Here is a 5,699-nt window from a genome sequence, read left to right as displayed (position 1 = left end):
CGCCTTCCTCGGCCACAGTAGGTAGGTCTTGGGGGTAAAGACAGTGCTAAAGGAGTTGTTGGTTTACCGAGAGACCAAAGCCAGCGACACAGACCCTGGGCAACCAAGCACCATCTGGTGACCGCCGGCTCCCGACACAATAGCCCACGTTGGCATGTTTATGATAGAGACCAGAGGCGGATTCCCATTATCCCCATCAGATCCTGTGATGTGGTTTCAGGAGAAGGACCACGAGAAGCAGATGGGATGGCAGAAGAGAAAAGAACGCAGCGAGACAGACAGACAGGAGAGATTTATATGAAGCTAAAGCGCATACCCATAAACATGGGATAAGTAAATAGCATGTAAGTATGAAATTAAATGCGGGGAATCCATGGCATCCAGTAATCAGTCAACTATCTCCTTCACCTCTTTTTCCGTTTATCATCGCCATTTTAAAATGAGATATTTATGCCAATAAGTAACCCAGTTGTACATCGTAACCCTGCAAATATTGGCTGGGATCTGAGAGATTCGTCCCGACAGACAATTCATTTTTACAGTTATTTTTGGACTCCCAGCTTTTGTGGAACACCGGCTCTCTGTGTCGGATTTTATGCCCCTGAAATGTATTTACAATGCATGGCGTCTGTATTGTGCATTACACACTTAAATCATTGCTTTTCATTCATCGCTTATAAAAAAAAATATTGCAATATCCTGAAGCTCCAAATACTCAAATTCAAAATATTACTGCTGCGTTTTTTGAGTAACACTATAAAATAACGTTGTGTTTTTAGATAAAGGAGGGAAAATTGATCATGAGGAACATGGATTCCCAAGATCCAGGAAGAAGGGGAGTTTGGATTTCACACCATGATAAATGAAAAAAATGAAAATAAGATCTGAAAAACCCACAAAGCTTTATTTTCTAAACAAGAACATAGAAACATTTTGTCACTTAAACAAAGGGAGGAGGGCGGGGGAGGCTCCGCATCCCTGGTTTGCTCTCTGCAGCGGACAAATACTATCAGAAACAAAAAGCATGGCATAGTTAGCAGGAGCAGAGCTCAGCGCTTAGGATTTAATGATATGTATTTAAGTTCCTTTTAGGGGAAGCCTTCTGCAATCGTTGGGGGGGAAAAAAAATCATGGTTTTAAAGGCTTCTGTCATTGTTGCCTACAAGCCAGAGAAAGGCGCTTTCTTTGTCATCCGGGGGTTTATGGAAACACCTTAATGTGTCCTTTTCATAGGTGAAGCAAGGCGCACAAAGCAGCCGCGTGCCAACGCGTCCCCCCCGCCACCGGCAAAATAAATAAATGGAGGAACGCGGGGACGGCGGCCGTCGTAATCCCCCGGCAAAACGGCAGCGAGGATGGTCTGGCGGGGTAAATATCGCACGTCTCCTGCCAAACCCTGCGTGGGCTATTGTCCCACCACCCTTTTTAGATGTCATTAAGGATTTTTCGCATACAACCAAACGAGCGGAGGGGACGAACGCGCTCGCTCCTTCCCCACCAGTTGGAGAAGCCATGATGAGGCGGCTGGGAGCCGGCGCGGGGAAAACACAGGGCAAATTAGGAAGTATGTTAATTCAATTAATATCACAGAGGGGCTGGCGGGCGGGGGGGGGAGGTGTGCGTGCAGATTTTCCGCCCGAGGAGGGAGGTGGCAGAGAAAGAACTGGGGCATGCCAGCTCCCGTTATTGTTCTGCCTTCATTGGTAATTAGCAAGATAAGGAGGGGACAGCGTGAGGGAGGCAGCGTGGCGAGGACGAGGCAGCGCTGCACCCCACCTCATGCCCATGCGGCCATCTTACAGGCGGCGCTCGCCTCCCTCAAAATGGCCGCCGGGGCCCACGCTGCCTCAGGCCCGCGGCTGCCCTGCCCCAGCGGGCTCCCTTCCACCCAGCCTGAGGCGGCTGGCACCTGGCAGCTGGGAGCAGCAGCAGCCATCCCGCAGGCCCACAGGGAAAGGGGGGCCCTGGGAACGAGGGAGTCACCATGGAGGGCCAGAATGTGCTTCAGGCCTCGCTAGCGGCCATCTTAGCCAGGGCCTCGCTCACAGTGCCAAGGCATCGTGCACACAGCGCTCCCGCAGCTTTTACCCCAGACCTCCTGAATGGAAAATCATAATACACCTCTCCTTCACGAGGCAGCACAAGTTGCCCGGGGCCACAGAGGCAGCTGTGCCCTTGCCATGGCTTTCCCCTCAGATGCGAGCGGTGCAGGAGCAAAGGCAGGGTTATCCCCACACGGGCAGCCGCTTTCGGGGCATAGCTGCCTGCCTGAATGTGCCCCAATGAGTCCCGTAAGCTGCCAGGCACTGGGCTGGCGTCCTGACTGGGGTCTGACCCTGGAAGACATGGACTGAACAGGTACAGCAATACAGCTTGGCAGTCCAAGAGCTATGAGGGAAAACGTCGCCTGCCTGGCCACCAGAGAGCAAGTTATGGGCAAAATCTGCCTTTCTCCTGACTGAAACAAAACAAATCCCAAAACAAAACTGCAAAGACACCAGTAAAAAAGATACGCACTTCTTAAATCTTAATATAACACACATTTAAACCAAGATCAGTTAGAAAAGGAAAAGGCACGGTTACACAGACAACACAGGCAAAGCTAGACCTGCATTTCCCACTCCACGTGAGCTTTGCAGTGGAAACATCAGTGTTGTTCAGTTCTCCAAATGAGCAATACCAAACACCAATCAAGGAACCCTCATCGTTGTCCCGGGCTGTCCTCAGGACAGTTACAGAAATTACTGACATTAAAGCAGTATTTGGGAAGTGTTTCACATGTCTTTAGCCACAACGGGGCTATTTCACACGGTGCGATTCGCACACAACACACATTGAAAATTCGGCATCTGCTCCAGTACTCTGCGGAGAACCAGAGCATGAGGGTGATTGCAACCGCACGCAGACAGGGCCGTGTTATACATCTTGGTTAGACAGTGAAACATAAGGGATGGCAGGCTAGCTGCTCCGCTCCGGGGTTGTCTACATGGAAAACCACACCATTATAATGACAGCACTATAGGTCAACTGCTACTGCTCCTCACCACGCTGGTGCACATCTCCACTCTTAAAACTGGCTTTCTCCAGTTTAGCTTAAACTGCTTCCAGCACGACATCACCGGTATACAGGAGAGTCCTGCCTTCTGCAAAAGTAAATATCCATGGAGGTTGTACGCGTACAGCTCCTTACTTTAAAATCCGCCCCCCCAACTGTACGTCTGTAGCTAGACCTGCCCTTCGGCTAACCTTTCTGTACTCCGCACACTTCTGGGCTGTTCACAGTGCCCGTGAAACACTATTACACCCTGCTTCCCTTGGGTGCTAATCCTGCTTGTCAACCCAAAGGCAGAAGCAGACGGTGGCTTGGCATTTTGATTACGTTGTGATCTGTTTGAACCTTCCAGACTCTTTTGATGTCTGTGCAAATTTGAAAGGGGGAGCCTTCATCCTCCACAATGAAACTCCGCTATCGCATGGTGAAACATCTCGGGACTCCTACGTCCATAGCCAGCGCTAGATTTGAAGCGGGGAGGGGAGTTATGGCTCCTCCAGGAACAGCCTGAATTTCAGGCTAACCAGTTCTGGCCCTGAGCGGAGAACACCATGGGGACAGCGTGTTGCTCTTCAAACAAATGCATGCATAGGGGAGTGTGCGCATGCACAGAGACACCATATTTATACAAATAGATGCATTCATAGGAAAATGCAAATAGCATCCTCTTCCGTCCCAGGCTCCCTTAGAGCTCCTGACATCCCAAGGTTTCAGAGGAGTACAACCGAGCTTCAGATCAAACATTAGCCCTGCGGGGGTTCCCTCAGGGAAGCAGCCGTGCAGCGGGGTCTTTTCCCCGCTTCCGTGCGAGGTTTCCCGACCCGGCCTTCCTTGGGTGCTCTGTTCTGACACGCGTAAGACACACGCGCGCGCATGCAGAGCCTTGCTAAAAGGCGCTCTGGGAATTGAGCTCCGCTTCCTCTTTCTTCTAAATCAATTGTCATAAACCAGCTTTTGTTTTATTTTTAACAAAGCGACGGATATAATCTCCACGCACAGCCCTTGCTGCTCCCATGGCGCCGTCCTTTGGCACAACAAGCTGCCCAGGGCCCCCCGAGGACATGGGCCCAGGAAGACAGCAGGGTAAGAAAGACTGGGAGAGGCTGCTTTCTGGTGCACAGAAATCCACTCCTCCTCTCTTGAGCCCATCACTTCACAGGCAGCTGGATGGCGGGTAAGGCACTCCCAACTTCCCCAACCCAATCTCCAGCTGGCCCCTTCGTCCCCAGCCCACTGAGGTGCCCACTTTCAACCTGTATTTTACCTTGCGCTCTGCACACCAAGGTTTCTTTCGCTCCTTGGTACCAGCAAGAGGTGACCCCCGCAGCACCATTGCAGCAATCGATGGGCTGACACGTAACTTGTGACAGCCTGAGCTCTGCCTGCCTGCGGCACATCCCTCTCTCCAGCCTAGCCAAGGACCTTTCCCTCCTCCTCCTCCCGTCCCACTCACCCGGGTCCAGGACTCAGACATACGGAGACATTTCTTGATGAAACCTATCAGTGAGTGAGTGGCAGCTGAGCAGGTACCGAGCAAGACGCAGGGCCAGACAGCAGCCAGGGGGGAAGGCAGCGGGTGGAGGGAACGTGCCTCGGGAGGAATACTCACAAAGGGCTGCTTTCATTAATAAAACATTCCCCCCTCGGTCGCCTTTTGATTTGGGTGTAAGAATTAACCCCATCTGCCCAACGGCACGCTACCTACCAAGTCATCTCTGCTGAGGAAGGCCGTCTGACGTGTCCGCTCAATTGCTACGCTTCCCCCTGCCCACGCTCCTTGGCTCTCCAGACCCCCTCCAAACAGCTCACCAGCCTCACTGGGTATGCCCTATTGCAGAGATCCTCTTCCCACAACATAGATTAGACCCAGTGAAAATAGGCTTAGTGAAAATACCATTTCACTATTAATGCCCCCCCCCCGCCTTCACACTCTCTCACACCCAGAAAGATTATAACAAATCCCAGTCACCTTTTGCCCCTGCTAACTACTGCTCCAGTCTTTGCACTGCACGCCTTCTACTGCGAGTAGAGAGCCAGGCACAGGGTAGCACTTGTATATATACACACACATATATCTAGTCAGCATTGGAGATGTTCAGCCGCAGAACACAGATCTCCCTGCACAGCATCTCGCCTTGTCACGACACCCTAACCAGTCTCTCTCCGCTGTAATTGCAATGCCTGGTCCTTGGGCATCAGCAGAAAGTTGCAGCAAAACCTGTGTTGGTTTAAGCACGATCTGTCCATTCAAAATTGGTGGGGGGTTGCTTTTACATCACTGAGACATTTCTATTCTCTGTTTCAAGTAAAACCGAGATGCAGAGATGCCTTCAAACAGACAGCCCCTTCATTTTTCCAGAGGTGTGTTTTAATGAGTGACTCGCCTTCCAAAAAGGGGCCAGCGGAGGGGAAGGACAGCAGATTCTCCACACAAATTCAATAGCTGATAGGTTGCCATGGGCTAAAGCATTTCTTTGCACACATGAAGGGAAGGGACTCCAGAGCACTAAGGGTTTTGCCTCCCATGAGTTATAGCTCTACCCTTCAAGAGCGGAATAAATGCTTTATCCCATTGCAGCCTGCGATGTATTCTACATAGATGGATTGATTTCCCCTATTGTTCTTAATAAATCCTGGCGCATGAAGA

This window comes from Pelecanus crispus, chromosome 7, assembly GCF_030463565.1.
Source record: "Pelecanus crispus isolate bPelCri1 chromosome 7, bPelCri1.pri, whole genome shotgun sequence".
NCBI lineage: Eukaryota > Metazoa > Chordata > Aves > Pelecaniformes > Pelecanidae > Pelecanus > Pelecanus crispus.
The sequence above is the reverse complement of the archived record's forward strand: the minus strand, read 5'-3'. Positions refer to the sequence as shown.